The sequence below is a fragment of the Streptopelia decaocto genome (genome assembly GCF_964273445.1).
Source record: "Streptopelia decaocto genome assembly, chromosome: 7".
In the NCBI taxonomy this organism is placed as follows: Eukaryota; Metazoa; Chordata; class Aves; order Columbiformes; family Columbidae; genus Streptopelia; species Streptopelia decaocto.
The window spans coordinates 58,166,010-58,186,906 of NC_138661.1; the positions used below are offsets into that span (position 1 = coordinate 58,166,010).

The 20,897-nt window shown below is 37.6% G+C and overlaps 1 long non-coding RNA gene across 2 annotated transcripts in view; it reads left to right on the forward strand.

Moving 5' to 3' along the window:
* The window catches only part of LOC309442183, a 249,176-nt gene that overhangs the window by 38,765 nt on the left and 189,514 nt on the right, over positions 1 to 20,897 (forward strand). Inside the window, exon 3 of one of the 2 annotated variants that reach the window (XR_014184557.1) lies at positions 18,120 to 18,288. The exons of the other annotated variant lie outside the window; for it this stretch is intronic. This is a non-coding gene — a long non-coding RNA (uncharacterized lncRNA). The remainder of the gene's footprint in view (positions 1 to 18,119; positions 18,289 to 20,897) is intronic. 2 annotated transcript variants of the gene reach the window in all.

Genomic DNA, 20,897 nt, shown 5'->3' on the forward strand with positions numbered 1-20,897 from the left:
CCGAGAGTTGCAATGGTTTACAGCAGAGCTTTGCACTGAAATAGTGGAGAAAAAAGAAAAAGAGAAGCCAATCAACCAAAAAAACCCCTGGTTGAATGCTTTTAGCAGTGTAAGATATGTGGTGAAACTGGTCTGTATGAAAGGGAATATCCTATTCCCAGCAGATGCACGTGGGAGAAATCCAAAATATAACAGTGAATGTATTGTAGGTGGTATGACCTAATAAAATACAGCTGAATACTATAGAGCAGCCTGATGTCATGCTGTTGCTAATAGTAGTGGAGTGAGGGCAGAGGGTCATATACTGTGAGTGACAGAAAAGGTGGCCTGGAGATTCAGACAGCAGAGTCAAGGCAGAAGAGCGAAAAATAACCAAAAAGTCCATTTAGCAGCTGTACTTCATTACACCCATTGTGGCTTATTTTGGAAGAGGAGATGGGATGATATGTCTCCCCTTGTATCTCTTTTTGGGATGGCTGTCACCTGCCACAGCTCTGAATGTTTTTTTATCCTAAAGGTTAGAAAGTGCAAAAATGGGGGTGTCACTTCCTCTGTCTTGGTACAGATTTTATCTTAAATTGCCCCTTTTTCTAGAAATCTTGATGCATCAGGATCTATGAAAAATTATATACTCTGTGTTGTAACAGTTTCAGATATATGCTCTGATACATGTAAATAGTAAATAGCATAACTCCTTTGTGTGCTGTAACATCAGATCTCCTGCCTACCAGTTTGTAGTCAGTAGAATCCAACTATTTGAACAAAACAACCGATAGGAATTTCACTGAAGAATGAAAATGTTTGCATACAGCATATTCCAAAATAATAAATAAACTTGAATTCCTTTTTTTAAGCCTTCATCGTATATTGGATTTTTAATCTTGCTATGCCTTCTTTTTGCATGTACATGTAATGATAGAATAAGTGGATTTATCTTTTGGATAGTATACTAGGAGTGCAATTGAAAATGTGATACAATGTCGTTAATCGCAAATGCTTTTACACATTGATGTGTCGCTGGGCCTGAGTAAAAGTTTTCTTCTGTTGATAAGCAATTAAGTGAAGTCACATGTGTTTATGTGCTGGTTTTGGCTGGGATAGAGTTTATTTCCTTCACAGTAGATAATATGGGGCTATATTTTGGATTTGTGCTGAAAACAGTGTTGGTATCACAGGGTTGTTTTGGTTATCACTGAGCAGTGCTCACACAGAGTCAAGGCATTTTCTGCTTCGCACACCTCCCCACCAGCGAGTGGGCTGGGGGTGCTCAAGAATTTGGGAGAGGACAGAGCCAGGACAGCTGATCCCAGCTGACCAAAGGGATATTATAATATATACCATATGATGTCATACTCAGCATATAAAGCTGGGGGAAGAAGGGAGGGAGGGACGTTTGGAGTGATGGTGTTGGTCTTCCCAAGTCACCATTACACATGATGGAGCCTGGTTTTCCTGGAGATGGCTGAACACCTGCCTGACAATGGGAACTGGTGAATGAATCCCTTGCTTTGCTTTGCTTGGGTGTGCTGCTTTTGCTTCACCTGTTGAACTGTCTTTATCTCAACCCATGAGTTTTCTCACTCTTACCCTCTGATTCTCTCCCCATTCTCTCTCCCTGTTGGGGAGTGAATGAGGGGCTGCATGCGGTTTAGCGGCTGACTGGGCTTAGACTGTGACGGTTTATTGTCCTCATCTAGAAAAAAATTATCTTAACCCATAAATTAATGTCATTTCCTTTTATTTTTTTTCTTTTTAAAATATACTGGGAATTGCTTTTTGTTGCTAGTATTTTCTATATAATTTTGAACTAACCAAAATGCCTTAATTGGGAAATCTGTCTTTTATTTCTGTCTTGCAAGATAATATGAGCTTGTACTCACTCTTTAAACCATTGGATATAGTAGGAGGCCATTCATTTGTGACTTTCGACATGGAGAAAGACAACACTAGGGTCTGTATGAGACTGTGTGATAAGCTATTATATTAATAAAATAACAGATTTGCTTTTAGAAGATGTTTCTCAGGACATTGCCATTATCAGGGAGTATAACTTCCCTACTACACCTTGTGTACCAGGCTATTACAGGGCTTGCCATCTTGTTTCTTAAATTTAAACTAGTATAGAAAACCAACTTGAAAACTGATTGATAAAACAGCAAGTTGAAGGGGAACGTATCTGTTCTCCTAATGTTTTAGTCTTCTGATTTGATTTCTGTAAGAACACTCTCCGCTAGTTGCAGGTATATCCCCAAACTAATTTACTTACTTTGTCTTCAGCTGCTTCACTTAAAACTAATCTCGTTTGGGTTTCTATTTTTTGTTTGTTTTTCCCCCCTGAAGGAACTTGCACACACATAAAAATGATCTTGACCCTTTGTAATATGACGCAAGAGAACAGTTTCTTAACAAAAAAAATATTCCTTATGGCAATTCTACAGGCAAAATGCCTCATTTTACACATTGACAACTCAGTTGTTAAAAAAGAAAAAAGATATTTGTATTAATTGTGCTTTGGCTTTTTAACTAAACCAATATATAGTCTCTGCTTGCAGAGTACTGCTGAAGGGAAAAGATACAAAAACATTTTGTGAAAGAGTGTAACTTCTGAATTGATTAAACTCTAGAGAAGGAGATAGCAATCAATCCTGAATATTTTAGGAAGTTTGCTTAACCGATAGGTGTGTTTTGAAAGTGGAGATTATTCTTTCCCTTTTATTTCTGTGTAGCTTCTCTTCCACAAAGGAAGAATTTAACTCAGGTTCAGCATGTTTTTATGGTAAGTGTTTGGATATTTTAGACAAAGAGACATTGGATAAAATTTGTCTCAGCATCTGAACTTGTAGCTGCTTTATTTGAACCTAGCTTAAGAGTGGTTCACAAATGCTAGTTCACAATGCTTCTCTCTGAAGTCCTGGCTGTCAAATTCCTACCCATATTCTTATCTGTATTTATAAACTAGAACTGGTTGTGCACAAAGAGTCCATTGGCATGAGATGTCGATGATCGTATGTTTACACTGAGATACGATATGCGTACATATTTCATGTTAAATACATTGATACTGAGGACTAGTAGAAGAACAGAACATTTCCTTCAAGCCACATCTGTATGTATAGGCCTGTTTAGCATTCTAAAAGCTCCTTTGAAGAAATTTAAAAATTTCTCCTTGAGTAGATTTTAAAATTAGCTTTTCTTTTATAGGCTACAGATGCATAAATAAAAGGACATGCTGGGTGCAGAGGCAAAGCACTGATGGCATTTTAGGACTGTTATAAATTTGAGAACAACTACTAATTCTGCCCTCTTTTGTCTTCTAAAGTTATTCCATGCATGTATTATACAGAGCTTGCAATGTATTCATGCGTTTATATCTGTCTCTGGACATGATAAGAGTTACTTAAACCCTGAAATTTTAATTAGTTGTGGGAAAAGAAAAAACCACTTGTGTATCAGTTATCTCAGTTTCAGCAGTGCAATCTCATTGAGATGCATCATTTGCATCAGTGTCATCTGTGTCAGAATTCAGAAAGGGTGGTAATGTGTCACAATGTTGTACATAAAGAAACAGGATAAGGGGAAAAAGGCACTAACCATGTGTATGGGAACATTAATAAAATTAGATAATCACTTATCTATGAAGCAGTTTTTGAATTAAAAATATCTTCCTCTGCTCTGGCTTCTATTATCCTGGAAGGCCCGAAGTGATTTGACTTGTCTTTGGAGCACGGTGTGTGTGACTCTAGCTCATCTCTTGGCATTAGCATCCAGCTGTTTCTTGGGAAAACAGGTGACCTAAGCAGCAACAAGACTGGAAGCCTCTGGCAGCAGTTCAGATAGTCTGCAGCTGAGCCACGAGACCTAGGATCAATATCAGATATTAAAGGGGAAATTATTCTGTACTCAAGGCACATCTTTCAGTATACAGGTCTGTACACTGTGAACTATTGTATCTTAAAATGCAAAGGTAAACTTTGGACTGAGGTGAATTATTTAAAACCATATATTTAAGATGGAGGCTGGAAGGACAAGACTGAACACACATAAATAGAAATAAGAGCAGTTCTGCCTGCTCATGAGGTTCTCCAGGAGGAAAGTGTTGGAGCAGGCTACCTACAGAGGTGGTGTGGTCTCCACCATTGAAGTTTCTCAAGGCCTGGCTGGACAAAGCCCTGAACAAGCTGGTCTGATCTCACAGCTGACCCTTCTGTGAGCTGTAGGCTGGGCTGTGAGACCTTCTGAGGTCCCTTCCACCCTGAGTTGTTCTGTAATTCTGTCAGAGAACCCCAAAGTGCACATAGCCTGACTCAGTGCATCAGTGTGAAGTCTTCAAAAGGTGGGGACAGACTTTTTAGCAGGGCATGTTGCGGAAGGACATGGGGCGATGGTTTTAAACTAAAGGAGGGGAGATTCAGGCTGGACATGAGGAAGAAATTTTGTACAATGAGGGTGGCAAAACACTGGCCCAGGTTGCCCGAGAAGTGGTCGATGCCCCATCCCTGGAGACATTTAAGGCCAGGCTGGACGGGGCTCTGGGCAACCTGATCTGGGTGAAGATGGCCCTGCTCATTGCAGGGGGCTGGACCTTTGAGGGTCCATTCCAATCCAATCTATTCTATGATTCTGTGAAATTCTGCAATGTTTTTGACATGTGTCTAATTCCGCTTGGGATATATTAGTATCTTCAATACTTCATTGCTGTAACTATCTGTGCATTATGCTTATGGGAAATCAACCCAATCTCTGAGGAACATACAGAGTTCCAAGCTGAATATGTGGATTTTAGATGGTTGATAACTGAGTCTTTCTGGGTTTTCAGCTCGGCTGTGAATGTCACATCAAAGGCTGCAAAAACACCAGAACAGAATTATTTCTAGGTTTCTCAGTCCACAACCATTGATCTGACAAAATCTATAGGCAGGTTGCTGGAAGTCCTGAAGTGTGTGTTAGTCTCTTGCAGGAAGTGTTTTCCCAGAGACAACTTTCTCATAAAAGACTTGCTTCATTGATCTTCCAACCTATGCTCCAGATTTTGAATTTGAACCATTGGAGATTGTAAAATTGCATTTTTTTTTTTTAATTTTATATCCATAAAAGCTTTTTACCTTTTGAGAAGATCCTCAGTCTTTATCTCAATTTATTTTATTATTTTCTTCTTCAATACTGTTTTCATTACATGGTATGACTTTTACTTTGTCAGTATTATTTTATTAGTACTAAGTGTCTGTACTACTGTGTTTCAGATAAATATATTACAGCCCATGATCGTGCATCAAAGAACTCACAGAATATGTCAAGGATAGATAGGAGGAAGCTTTCAAATACCGTATTAGCTCAGCTTGATCTTTCGAAGTATTCCCGAGCATATTTGTATTTCTGTATGCAGGTATACTTGAAACAAGGAAGCATGAAAATACAATTAAAAGCAGTGAGAATGACAAGTTTAAGTAAAAATACTTAACAGGTGGTAACTTTTTCTTAAGAGTGTCCACTGAGTGGTAGATCTAGAGAACTAAAACATCTTAGAAACCTGGAAACCTTCATTTCTGTACTCCCAGTTCAAGAATGTTATGTAAAGAAAGTGCTTCTGTATTAGAAACTAGTATCAATTTACCATGTACAGAGGAACTTTAGCATGTTAGAAGGTCTCTTATAACTTAAATACCTTTCTTATCTATTACAGGCAGCTTTGATCACTTCCATGTGTGTTTTTGAAGGTGCTGCTTATAAAGTCAATATGTCTTCCATGAATAAAAGGTTGGGCAGTCTTGTTTTGCTTGATTTTAATATATATTTTTTAACAGTACCTTTTTTCATTGCATTTCATACAAGAAAGATCTCGCTCCTGCTTACAGCTGTCACACTATCGCACATTTATAGACCACCACCAATGCACTTAACTCCTTAACTCTCTTTAGTACCTGTAGATGATGGAATTATTTTGTTGGCCTTTGTTAATCTGGAAACCTTATATGGGCACAGCTACCAGAGGGATTACCTTCCTGCTCTTTTTGGTCCTCCTGCTTCCCTGGTGGGATTGGTTTCACTGGATGTCATGCACATAGACTGTGCATCACTGCACAGACCCTGACTACATAGATTTTTCCCCCACTAGCTGCCAAGCTTCACATTAATTGTAGCGTAGGCATTACTGTTGCAGGTTGCTTTGAGTTTCATTGTGTCTGTAGCTCATGTACTTGCTACCCATAATCATTACAGTGAAAACAATATGGAAAGAGGCTAAAATAAAAAGCTCGCCAAGCTGAAAGGGAGGAGGAACAAAAGACACATAATGAAAAAATAGATATGTACTAAATAGATACATGAATATATCTGCCTTGGTTATTCAGGATTATTAATAAAATAATAGGACTTTAAGGTGTCTCTTGCTAAAAGGCTTGGTAGTTTGAGGTTTTTTTGTTGTTCTGTTTTTTAAATAGAAGTTGTCTTGTGGAAAAAATGCCTGTATAGGGATGTGGTCAATTTAATGGTACAAGCAGCTGGTAGGAATTATTCACAAAAGATATTGTACATGAGTTACATTGTGTTTTAGTTAGTTTCTTTACAATTAGATTCAAGTTAGCAAGAGAAGAACTGTGCCTGTATGCACAAGTCTGGAATATTAGCAGTGGTTATGGTACTAATAAAGCTTTACAAGCTTGGAATCCTTCTGTACTACTACCCAAAACTATACAACTGCAGAGCTATGAAAACCTGTTGAGGCAGATAGGAAATTGTGCATCACGTGTGCTACTTTGAAATTAAAAAAAATCCTTTCTATTTTGGAATAATTGCACTTTTATCAGATTTTCTTATTGGAGAGGGCAGGGAATGAGCAGAACCCTGATAACACTGTGCTGCCTGCCTGCTTCACCCTGTCGTCACAGCAGCAGGTCAGCACACCTGAGGAAGGGCGGTGACAGGCCGCTTTGGTTTTTCACCGAGGAGGAAGAAGGTAACCTCAGATCATAATCTCCTCCCTAGTTGCTCCACGGGCAACAATAAAATGATTTTTGCTTTGGACCAGGTCATATACAGGCTTTTTAGCCCTTACTAAGTGGTGTTAATTTATGTGATGGCTTCGTAGTTTTTGTAAATAAATGCTGCATTTTATTGTAGATTTTGTGCAACTCTTGGTGCATTAAAGTGCTTTCAAATCGCCTCTAAGTTATGCAGTTATCAAACAAACAGAGCAGAAGTGTGTAGGTTCTCCCTGTGGCATATCAGGAGCTTATAGAACAGTTACATATTAAAGAGGTTTCATTTCTGTTTTCCATAAGTGTTTTCACACTGGAGAAAAGTATCCTAGAGCCTGTATGCTGCTTTCAGGATGGAATTTTGGACAAGTTATACGCTGGAATAAGTTATTCTAGATCTTCCACATCAAAGGTCATTATAACTCTTCTCTCATTTCACTTGTAATTGCCATCTGGAGAGAGCAATACCATTTTCTTGTCTAGTACATGTGAAAAGCAAGATTTCTGCTACATAACATGCAGTACAATGTAGAAATCAGTACAGTACAGCAAATATGCAGTCAGGGAGCTGGAAACCTCAGCTATTGCTGTTCCTCATAAACTGTTTCATCTTTATTTCACTGCAATAATTATTTTCTTATTATGATAGGATACCATTGTCAAATGTGTCATAGAATATATTATATGTCAGATATCCTTTGGAAAACCAACTTTGCTCATACAACAGGATGCTCCGTTTTGATGTGAAAAATAGACACTAACTTTTCCTCTGCTGTTGTGGATCAGCAGAGGTCTCTAGCAGGTGAATTTTCTGGGGATTGATGAAGCGCAATGGAAAAATGTCTTGAGCGCGATCATATTTCTGTAGCCTTTCCCAGCCATGGCTAGAGGAGAAAGCTCTTAATTTCCTTCCTCACTGAAGTTCCTTGAGAGAGGAAAGTGGCCCTAAGTCTGGCTGTGTGGCTTTGGGACTGGTATTTAGAAATAAGTCAGGACAGGCCTGGGGTGGCGTGACATGTTTTTCTCAGAATATGGATGACTGTGTCCAAAACTTAAACAAGATTTCAGAAAATCTGTGTCTGTTTATTTTCAAACTCTGTTAAAGGCGACAGAGTGAGTGTAATGGGAGGAAGCTGAGGAGGAGAGATTATATTAAATGTCAGAAATAAACCTCTCTACTCTTTTGGAGTAGTTTCCCAAGGGAAGTGTGGGATGCTTCATGTCTTTGAAGTAGTGTTTAAAATGAGACAGGGCTAGAAAACATAGTATAGTACAGTAAATGAGTAATGCATCCCATCCTAGGTGAGAAAAGGGAAATGGGCCTGCTTGGTGCTTTCCAAACCTGATTTCTCAGGCTTTATAAAATGAATTAAATAATTTTTGGGGGGGAGGGGGAATAAAAATGCTTTATCTCAAAACATATTTTGCATCCATTCACTGAATATATTTCAAAGTTCTCTTCTATGTACTTGTAATTAGTTAATCAGCCATTCTGTAAAAGCCAAATGTCATTAAATGTTGTTATAGTTTCACTTGGGAGACTATCTGGCAAACAAGACTGTGTCTGTGACAAATCTGATCTTCAGTTTTCAGAAGAAATGGAACAAAATTTCATCAGATGTTCCTCTTCTTGGTACTCCCAGAAGAGTCAACAGGTGTTGGCAGTTGCTGCCGCCGGGATGTTGGCTCACACGGGTGAACAGGCTGGGCACTTACGGCAAATCTTCTCTGCCTGTTTGAAAGCCCTGGGCCCCCACTTTGCATTTGTCTGTGGTTGTGTTTCTGCACTTACACTAACCCTTGACCATTTCGGCATAGCTTTGTGACTACCCACCTTCATCTTACAGCTTTGGCTCGGATTAGAGCTTTTGGAATTGCTGCATTGCTTAAAAACCCTTCAAACCACAGTTTAAAATATCGGCTTAATGGTATAAACTTTGCTATCTACATTAGGCAGGGCAGGTTAGACTTTATTTATGGGAATCCTTTCCATTCTGTCCAGACCTTGAAGATACCTTGCTACTTCACAGCGCTTTATAGAATCTTTGTTTTTTATGCCTTAAGATGTCTACTGGTTTCCTTTTAATTCACTGTCCTTTAACTCAAGGACAGGTATATTTTCAAGTATATTCAGTTTGTAAAGGTCATTCACATGTCTACATGCAAACATAAAATGTTATTTGCACTTCATGCTTTTATTAGACTTCCTAATTACATAAGGCAATCAAAACGAGTGGAAGCAGAGGCTTTATCGATACTTATCTTGACAATAAAAATGTATTGCATCAAACCTATTGAAAATAAATAGTAAAAGATAGCTGGTTGAGTTTGGTAGTGATAAAATTAACTTAATCTAAACCAAGACTGCAATCAGTAGATGAATAGCTCTTCACAAAAATTGAGGTGGGAATGGGCAACAGAATTAAGAGCAAGTGTAATTTGGAACGTGACTGAGTGTCACGTCCCGCCCAGAGGGATGAGTGGGGGGAGAGGTGACTCAGGTTCCTGGGTCACCTTGGTTGGAAAACAGTACTCACAATACTTAGGGTCCGTAAACAAGAAAAGCAACACCTTCTATTTTGCAGTGTGGCCTAATTAGCAGATGATTCGGCAGCAGAAAGATTGACGTTACTTAAGCGTTAACTGGTGAACAGTTTAAGAGCAGCGAGTTTACTGCCACTAGGCCACAGTGTTTGAGGCTGATTCTTTTCAGTCTCTGACATGGACCTGTATTCCTGTTATGCTCCTGGCTTTTACTTTAGCCGTATTTTCATAGTTTCTATCCAGAACTTTTGTTGTTTGTTTTGCTGGGTGAATGTGAATGCAGTTGTGGCTCAGTGAGTCTTCTCAAAGATTCCATGAAATCAACCTTTTTAGCTTTTGTCTGCTTTTCAAACATCCAAAATAGAACAGCTTTGTGAATACACCATGATTTTGTGGTGATACGAATTGATGTATTGGAAGCTTTACAATGAATGTCTTGCATTGCTTTTGTTTGTTTGTTTTGGCACTTCTCACTGACATGGAACAACAGGTGACTTCGAGGTTGATAGAACTTGGATAGCAAACACCCCAGCACCCTGTGCTTCTGGAGTAATAGAAAGGCTAGTTCCTTTAGGGAAAAACATGCTTGTGGATGTTCCACCTTACATTTGATGATTAAAAAAAAAAAATCCATCTTTTTTTTCTTACACCCTCTCTCTTGGAGACTCAGGCTTTTGACTCTCACACCCAAACATGTCCCACCCTAACAGGTCCCACCACAGGGTGCTTGATGCTGATGATGGTGCAGAGAACAGCTGGAATGAATGGAGAACAGAGGTGTCAGACTGGCAAATGGGCATTTTGCTGTAGTAAGTTACTTTATTTATAGCTGTGATAGCCTGCCATAAAAAGCAGTAAGGTTTCTGAGGGGAAGTTTGTTTTGTTTGCAAGGTAATATCTTTTGTCCAATCAAATGACACATGTTAAAATGTTCACATTTCACAAAACAGTAGTTAACGTTAGTGCCAAAGACTGAGAGTATACAAATATATCGGCCTTTGTTATATGTTATATTATATAAATAGACTTTGTGTTATGTGCTAACAATATCTGTTTGTGTATCACTGAATATAAAAAAAGATGTCTTAATATAATTAATGTGCAAAATCTCTGTTTCATAGATCACTGCACATATTATGACTGTTGCTTGGAGGGTAAATTTATATACACTGTACAAAATCTAGCAATCAATAAATGTATTTTAAACTTTTAGTCAGAATTAATTCAAGATTCAGAGACATCTGTAGCTTCTGTTGACACAGGTAGTAGCTGAAGTTGCTGTGAATTCTTTGAATCAAAAAGCTATTTTCTTAATTGCTAAAGTTAAAATATGCAAGAGGGAGAACTTGTGAATTCTCTGTAGCCAATATAAAGTCTTGGAATTAGTTTTCATAGCTTTAGTGTGCTAAATGTTACAACGCTGTATACCATTCTTCACAAAATCACAGTCACTTTGGTTTTATATCTTTGCCTTGGGTCATAGACGTTTGGAACATATTATTTTCAGAATAAAAAAATTATCTCCTTTATTATGTTATGAAAGTTCCCCTGTGTATCTGAAAATATGATTAAACACCTTCTGAGCCACTGACATCATAAATTCTTGATGTTCTTTGAGTCAGTCTAACTGTTCTTTTCCTTGAGTGAGGACCATACTATCAGGCAATATTCAGGCAAAACCTTCTGAACTTAATGGTATTAGAATTAGATACATCAATGGGATACTGTCTTTGCTGTTTTCTGAAGGCTCACAATTTGTCTTTCTGAACTGTGTCCTGTTTCTTTATGAACCCATGCTGTGATACTGAACAGATGGAAGACTCATTAATTTGTTTCATTAAAGACATTAAAATTCATAAAAGAAGTTAAAATTGAAGAAATTAGTGAAAATTCTTTAGTATGTTTCACTAAAGAAGACACTGCATAAAATCTGTTTATATATAGAATGGAAGGAGAGGGAGTTAGTTTTGCAAACCCATAGCTTAATGTGGGATTTACTATTAAATTTTATTTAATGTTCTATTTTAAGACAGTTTTCTGTGACCTTCCAGGAAAAATTTCTTTCTGGCAGAAATATCTGGCCCAACCTTGAGCTGTTCCAATATTAACCTGCTTATCCAACACCGCTGTCTTGTTCAGCAACTAATTGAAGAGCTCTTGTGGAAAGATTTTGGTCAGCTAAACAGCAAATATAAACAATGCAGTTTATCATGAGGGACAGAGGGCTTGAATATTGCTTTATAATTACTGAATGCACTCAAGTATGTATGGTGTTTTAGATGAAAATAGATTCTATTGAGATTTATATTAAATCTACCACTGGCCTAGCAGGGGCAGTTCAGGAACTAATCTATTATTCTGCATGAAAACTTTTACCAAATGATGATACTTTTGAATACTGGCTCTTTGTTACAGCGTAAATTTATGAGAAAATGCCAAAATAAAAAATCAACGACAATCTGATATTTTTCTTATGATTGATGTGGGGCTGATACAAGGGCTTGTTATGAGCTACAAAGATCTTTTTTGGTCCAGGATTAGGATTTGGTAAAGCTTGGTCATGCATTTTGAGTAATATCTGTGAAATGAATTTATTTCCTCAGTTGAAATTCTACTAAGCCAATAATTATGCTGATGCTTATTATGGAGATAATTATGGAGATGCTTACCAACTGTGCTAACATTGGTTCTTAACCATCGCGGTTATCAGTTGTGTTTTAAGATGGAAGGCTATTATGGAACATTGGACTTTGATAGGGTTAGCATGTGTCTGTTCACTGTGCTGTTTTTTCGTAAGGGTAACAATAATTGTCAGGTTAAAACACAGACTAGCCTCAGGGCTATATAGATAGATATATAGATAGATATATACAGCCTCAGGAGCTGTATAGATAGAATCAAGACTGGGAAAAGATCGTAGGAACTAGATGAAGACAGGCACTGCTATATTTTTTTTAATTAATATGCTTTACACTGAATATTTTGTGAGTATCAAGTGAGACAAAATATCTCACTTCTGAAGGTAGTTTGGCATTCAGGAAAAAAATGTTCAGTTGAAGTTGTCTTTATACCAAAAGGAATAATTTATGGTAACATTTTATGAAATGGTGAACTGACACAGTGGCCAGTCCTGAGATGAAGAATTTATCCCTCTATTTGAGGTCGTTTTGAGCTGTGGGAGCTCATCAAGTGTTTTGAGCCAGTCTGGACTGGGCGTTTGAAAAGCGGTGCCAATGTAAGGCCTTAATGGACTAATCAATAGTCTGTTTGTATGGCAGGTACATCAGAAGGGGACAGAATTTTATTACATTCATGTACTAGCAAGTCATTCCCTTTGAGAGTCACATAATTTGATTGCAGAGCTCATAAACATTAGCAATATTTCTTAGAATTGTTTGAAGGCAAGAAGTCCCTCTATTGTTACTCTAGAACAGTTATACCTACAGATTTTACCTAGTATAATTCATATTTATTGCATACCATTTAACTTGATCATTGACCAACGGATTGAAATTGTAGGGGAAAGTTTGTGAGGCAATGAACCACTCATTGTGAACAATTCTGACAACATTAGGGCCTTGGATAAGTGACCTATACCTAATGTAACTGTCAGCTGTTCTCATGTCTTTATATGGCTATACCATTTTTTAAATGGTTTGTGCTTCTCGCACATTGGGGTGTGTTGGTTCATTAATCAGTCCGCTTGAGTTTTATCACTTATTTTAGTTACAGTTCTGATTGTCCAGGCAGAGATCAGACTTCAGAGAGCTCAACGTGGCTGTGCAAATTTTTGTGTCTCAAATCTTTTAAATCATTTGCCTTGGTTCTGTGAACAGATCCATCCAGAAACAGTTTGAGATCCGTGCTGTTCTACTGCGGTTCTCAGCACACCGAGAAAGAGGAAAGTAGCACAGGGCTGGCTGGGGGACGCTGCTCCTCCCGCCAAACAAAACACAATAAATACAGGTAGTAAATATGTGAAACCGGTGAGCCTTGTAAGTGATGGGATTATTTGGTAGCTTGATATCGGATTTAGGGGATGAGAAGGTATTTGTATATTTGCATAAATACAAGCATTAGATGATCGCGGAAAAGTCACCCTAACACAAAACTACAGGACAAGAGCACAGTGTTAGACAGCTCAGTTGCAGGAATGTAACAGATCAGAAACATTAAGAGTGACAAAAATCAGAATGTCTTTCTATATATTAGTGTGCCGAATACTTGATGTTTGAATTCAGGCCATTTTTGACAAGAAGTACCTATATGTGGGATTTAAATAGAAGCAAATATAAAGTCAGCAAGTGACAACTGGATTTGGTTACAAAAGTGATGTAGTTGTTGGCAGAGGGGACTTTGGTCAGCCTGAGGACCATGAAAGACATCAGCAGTGACTTTCCTTCCCCCATCCCTACCCTCACTGAAAGGATTATTTTGTCCTAATGGAGCTGTTAATTCCTACAGGTAAAAAGCATTCCTACCATCCTGTATTGCTATTGAGCTGTAAACTTCTAATTCCTGTCCAGGATACTTATCTATCATCTCCAATAATATGGTATTTGTACATCCCAACAAATGTTATAGTGCACAAGTCTTGTTATACTCAAATGAAATAGCGTATTGTTTTACAGACAATTGTTTATGGCAGTTGTGACTCAAAATATTGGAAACTCAGCATTTGTTACATTATCAGAATGTGTGTCTGATAAACAATAACTTCTGCTTCCTTTTGAATGGGAAATAGTTGCCACACTCTTGCACAATTTAATAAATGCATCTCTGTATTAAACATACATGGGATGGGAGTGGGGCAAATGTACGTTATCATAAGCTTCTTGTCCTGCTAACTTTACCCTGTCATCTAAAGCTTTTGCTAGGCTGGTTGTTTCCTCGTGATCAGCATGGCTTTGTCTTTTCCTACAATCAGTCACTCACAAAGCAAGCTCTGAGCTTTGACAGTCTCATTTGCGTCTGAATTCTGTAAATTTTGTAAGTTTAAGGAAATTATGATTTCATTTTTTCAATTTAACTTGAACAAAAATAGTATCTTGATTTTTAAAATAATGATATAATCTGTAGCCTACATACCTGATCCAAAATAAGAAATAATTGTTCAATAGAATAATATTTGCTCTCATATTATAATGAGTCTTGCAGAGCTAGTTATCTCAAGTGATGGTTACTAATGCTGTGAGAACAGCCAAAAACACTGTACGATTCCTCTTTAGGTTTATAATTATGATAAAAAATGTATAGTAAATTTCACAGCCACGTAGTTTGCTGAATTTGAGTAGGCTTCGAGCACAGAAAGGGCAAGCATTTGTAGTTTCCTTGTAAAGTAAAACTCATGTAAGTAGCACCGACAAAGTAATGAAAATTCTTTTTTTCACCCCTCTGCATTACGGGATGATATTTTGTGCTGAAGTGTAAGAAATACATTGATTAAAACCAGCCTGGACATTTCAGTTCTAGTCTCTCTAGGTAGTTATTATTGCATTTTTTCATACTCACACCTTTAGTTACTGGAGTTTAAAATGCAGCACAAGTTTTTGGAAGAGGAGAAAGTACTGAGGGCTTACCCTTGCAAGAGATTAATTTATCCATTTTTAATTCAGGGAGCTATTTCCCAATGTAGCTAAATAATGTTAGCCGACCTGGAAAAATGGTTATTTGTGGATATACAAATAGGTAAAGTACAAAGGGACAACTATTTTAAATCAGAGTATCTCAAGTGAAGAGGGGAATCATTTTTTTTTCCTTAAAACTTGGCTTTTAGGTGATGAGATGTGAGTTTATCTGTAGCGCAAACTACGTTTGGTCTGGAAAAGGCCACGTGGCATCTCATGGAGCCACTTATGGACCAATTTTCCTATTCCCTTCCCTACAGTGTAACTGGAAGCTGTCCCACAACTAAAATACAGTTGTTCTTTGTGTCCTCTTCAGAGCTGCAGACCACATGGAGGATGTCTGCCCTTTGGATGGGCAAACTGTTATCCTGTGGTTGGTGAGAGACTGAAGGGGCCTCAAAGAAAAAAGCTGAAAAGAGGCTGGACACAAGATTTAGTATTCCAAGGGGCTGTGACTGGCCCATGGTGCGCAGGTTTGACACCTTTTGTACAAAGCAAACAGTCTCGAAAGCTGTGGATTCCACTGATAAATGAGATTCAACTACAAGGAACTAGAGGATAAATAGAGGGAAATCTACATAAGCATAATGACAATAATATCCAAACCAAGTTCAGCTCAGATGTAAAAGCAGAAATTAGGTACATAGTTTGTCATGAGAACGAAGACTAGTTAACCAAGTCTGACATCCTATTTATAAAATAGTATATTGTCAGAAGAAGAAGAAGACACAAGACCATCGTAAACTTTGAGTTATGTATTCCCAGACCATGAAAGACTTCTGTCTGTTTGGAACCTATTCCCTGCTCCCTGGCAGGTTTCTAAACCTGTACTGAAAAAAACCTGTGGAGCTAAAGATATCTATAATATTGCAAACTGCTTTTAATTCAATGAAAACTCTGGAGCCTAAAATCTGGATTGTAGATCTAGGTAGATGAGCTGCTGTACTCAGAGAGGAGGCCATACTTCTTGGAATTTGAAAATAGTTTCCCCCTAGGACAATGAAATTGGATATTAAGAAGAATTTACAGGATCCAGTGCATAATAATTGGTGCAGTTCCTATCCAGCTTTTGGCCTGGGGGGTTCACAAGAAAAAAAATAAATTGAAATTATTTTAGCAATTCTGAGAAAACTGGATTCAGAAACTCTGGGAAACTTTAGTAATATGTACACTGAAAGACATCACGCTGTACCTGGTTTAGCGTTCAAGGTAAGCAGTATGAGGGAAATGTTCTTCACAACCCAAATCACAGTGATTAAATAGTATCATGTTTTCTGGTAGTTAAATGGACTTGACCTCGCCTGGTGATAATTAGCCATTTACATCTTATCTATATAATGATGTAAATTGGCAAGATATGGTGATCAGAGGGCCAAAATGCTGTAGAAATGCCAAAATATTGTAATGGTAATGCTTCATAGTGTCCTTGTTAGAACCATTTAGAATGTTACTTTATGTTTTAGTTAACTAATTGATTTTAAAATTTTTATGTCTGGTTTTCAATCTGTTTGTAAATGTTTTCCACTTCTTTAATTACAGAAAAGCTTTGGTGGATAATAGAGTATTTGTAATACATTCTGAAGTTCTAGGTTAAATTTCTCTTACTACCAAGTACACTTTTATGTAAGAAATTTTAAATTTTCACATCAGGACTCATGATAATGAAGAGTGAATTAGGCACTATTTACATACAGGAGAAGAAAGGGTGAAGAAATACATGAAACTCTGTAATTCCACCATTTCCATGTGAAGGGCTCATCCATCAAATGAAATACTCTGCATGATCATTTTGCAGCTGATGGGACTATATGCCAGATGCCAAACAAAAAAATTGAGTATATTGTATAAAGGCGCCTATTGCTTTCCAGGCAAGTCATTTTATCTGGGAATCAGAACAGCGGTTACTAACTTCTACGGAGAATACTGGGAAGCTATAAATATAGCTACAAGTGACACAACTATGTGTCCCGTTTTTGCTGTTATGTCACAGTGTGGTGAACAACAGTAGCTGAGGCTGCTCTGGATTTGATTCATCAAGTAGTTTAAGTTCCAGCTTCTCCCTAACTCTTTTTCAGCATAAACAGCATGTGTGAACCTATTAGGTCACTCATGTCCAGATTTGATTTTGATGAGCTGGGGTTCGAGGTGTTTAGGAGACACTCACAAGCCTCTAATTTTATTTCAGGTATCAGAATACTTAGTAAATACAATCCTTTATATTACTGCCTTCTCATTCTCCATTGCGGTGGGTCAGAGATGTAGTGAGGGTATATAAATTTCAGGCTTGTGAGACACTTATGTACTATGGTAAGAAAAGATTCAAACAAACAAAAAACCCAAAGAAACAAAACCCAACCCCACTACTATACCCAACAAACAGAAACTCACCTCCAGCCCCCAACAACACCCACCCACTTGGCTTGAAAACCTTTTGGATGCTGGGCTTGAATATACTGTCCCACTCAGCAAACACAGTGGTACTTGCACGTGGGTGAAACACTGCAGTACATTGTAGGATCATAGAGTAATTCAGGTTTGAAGGGACATCAGGAGGTCTCTAGTCCAACCTGCTGCTGATCAGACATGGTCAGACCAGATTGCTTAAATTTTTATCAAGATGGATTAAAAAACCTCCAAGGAAAGAGACTACATGTTAGGCAAACTGTTCCAATGCTTGACTGCTCTCATGATGAGCCTTTTTCATGTATCTATTCAGAGTCTCCCTTGCTTTAGTTTATGCCTGTTGACCTGTACTGCTGCTATGCATCCCTTTGAAGAGCTTGGCTCCCTTCTTCTTGATGACATTCATAGGTATGACTGATGTTGAGATGGTATGAACCATTTAACTTAACAAGGTTAAAATTATAGTTTTAGGAGATTCAATCTGGAGAGCATAGTGCTTGAGGGAGCAGAGGAAGGAAATAGTTCAAGTACCTGCTTTTGAACAGTTCTGCTACTGTCTTTGTCTTTCTAGTGGAAGGATAGAGATCACACATTGAAAGAAAGAAGTGGAAACACGAGCTGGGAGAACACCGATCTTCCTTTACTACTTAAACTGAAAACAAGCAAGAGAACAGCCAACACCAGTATTGATGCTTACGGTTTTTCAGAAATGGCTTGAGACCATGGCAAACTCACAGCAGGTGAGCATTACAGAGCTGACAAATAAGCTTTTGTAGTGCCATTTTTTGCTTGTTGTTTCAATGTTCTCATTGCGGCGCAGTGTTTTTACTGACTGCACATTGCTCCCTGGTGTGCTGCCCACCACTTTGGCCATGCTTTGTGCTCCTCCAAACAGGTCATGAGAAATTCAACTATCAACTATAAAGGCATAAAATCAATGCTTTAGTACTAGTTTACTTAAGTTCTGGGAATTTAATAGTGTACAGTCATTTGTACACTGAGTTAAATGGGTATAAATATATGAATATACTAATATATATATATGCACATTATACATATTAATGTGTACTTAATCCAGGGTTCAGTTGACTTCTGGCTGTAGTTGATAGGGACTCAACCTTTTTTTCAGAAAAAATTGTTCAAATTCTAATTTGATATTGGATCCAATAAATGAGACTGAGAGTTTATGGCTATCATCTCTAAGCATTAGTTGGGCTGTTTTGTCTACTGAGTCCTATGATTAGTATCTCTAGATTTTTGGCTTTCAGGAACACACAGAGTATATGATCTGATAACAACCTTTGTTCTCCAAAGACAAAGCTTGAGTTTTATTTATGGGCTATAATGTTTGGTACCTCTGCGTTTTGTTACCTAATACAAGGACTTGTTATCCCATCATTGAGGGTAGCATGAAAATTATCTACTTGTTATTTGTTAAAAATAATTGTATGCTTTTATAACTGCAAACTACAGTGTTTTTTGTTTTGTTTTGTTTTGTTTGAAATCCTCAATACTCCTTAAAAGCTATAGTTTCCCTGTTGGTGATGCATTCAAAAAACTTTTTATCTAGTCAAATAAGGAAATTTCATACGTGACATAAGAAAATTTTGTTGAGAAGACTATTTTCTGTACAAATAATGCTTGTTTCTAGTGGCTGAACTTGTCTTGGATGGAAATAAAATTTAACAGTCTATAACATGATCACATTGATTTCATAGAAACTCTGTAAGCTTCCAAAATAAAAAAATCTGTAGATTTCTATGTGCTGTTTCCTGAAAAGCCCGTCTTTAATTCTGGAAAACTACATTACCATTTGAAACATGTCTGCTGAAGGGGAGCTCGTGGTGAATCCATTGTGCTGTGCTAGTGAGTTTACTGATGCCTGTATAATACAACGAGCAACGTATTCAGAGAAAATAGGAGGTTGTTATGATTTAAGAGCTGGGCTCTGAGACGAGCCTTCCTGAATTGTTAAACACAGTCATGTTTCTCCCTCAGCCCCTGTGCTTTATGAAATTTCCTGCCACCTCCGTATTGACAGTGTCATTAAAGTGATCTCTACAATGAAGCCTCTTGCATGTGCGCTGCTCCATACCCAACCAGACGCCCTAATGATGCATGATCTATGCTCTTCAATGAGAAAAGCTGTTCATCATTCCTGAAAAGTTGTTCTCTTCTTCTTTGATTAATTCTCCTACTGAGCTTCAAACTTTGGCTTACTTCAGTGTGTCATATATTCCAAAAATAGTGTAGGTATTGAAACAACTCTCATAATAAAGTATTTGCAAGTCGCTAAGAAAAGGTGGAGAGAAGAATTCCACTGCACTAAGCCTATGGTGAGTGCACCATTGAGGCTGGAAAAAACAACAGCGTTAGGGCAGCAGCTGAACTTACAGGGCAGGTTCATTAGTATACAATTAGTATACAAGTTCATTAGTATGCAATTAACTGTATGAAGATGCAAGAGTCAGTGGAACTAATTCAAAGAAATACATTAGAAAAAACTTTTTTAAAGCCTTCCATGCTCGTTATGCAAAGTTGGTATAGATGGTTCCCTCTTTGATCAATGACATTTGCCAAAGTGGGAATGGGGTATAGGGGCAGTAAAAGGGACAGATACTGGTCTTGAGATGAAGAGATAATTATTAATTAGTTAGAAATCTTAAGGATTTTTAAAGTGATATGAAGACTATTAGAGATTTTAAATGGATTTTCAAGTGATGTGGTGAGCAATAAGTCAATTAAAGCCTAGTGACAGATGTGACAGACTGACCAAAAAAAAAATCATGAAAGCTTTATTTTATTTTTTTTTTCTTTTTGTCTGGAAACTAAAAATTAATGATCAGAAAAGTGAGAAGCTGGTAAAACAATAGAAGGAAATCTATTGCAATACAGTGTGACATAGTACAGACATAGGGATTGCCTCAGGCTAATCTCTCTGTCAAACGAAATGCACAAAAACCTTCCACAAACCACCAAAACCACAAACATGATTCCCCTCCACACACCCTTCCCTGCCCCACTCTGGATTCCTAAAACACTTTTATGTTTGTTCTCTGGTGTTCTTCACATAACAATTTTGGGGAATACATGTAGCCTTGAGACATGGTGGGACTATGGAGGCTTGAGTAACCAGATCTGTAATGAGCATTGACAGTCAAAATTATTAGTATCAATTGCAGGACTATAAGGCTGTGGAATTCTGAATCTTTTCAGACAATGGTCCCAGTAGGTCCTAAAGATAGGAAAATATTTTGATCTGAAGCAATATTTAGTTATTCAGTGGAGAGGTTTGCTTGACCTGTAATGAAAGTATTATTTTTATTTAATAAGTGACAACCTTGATTCA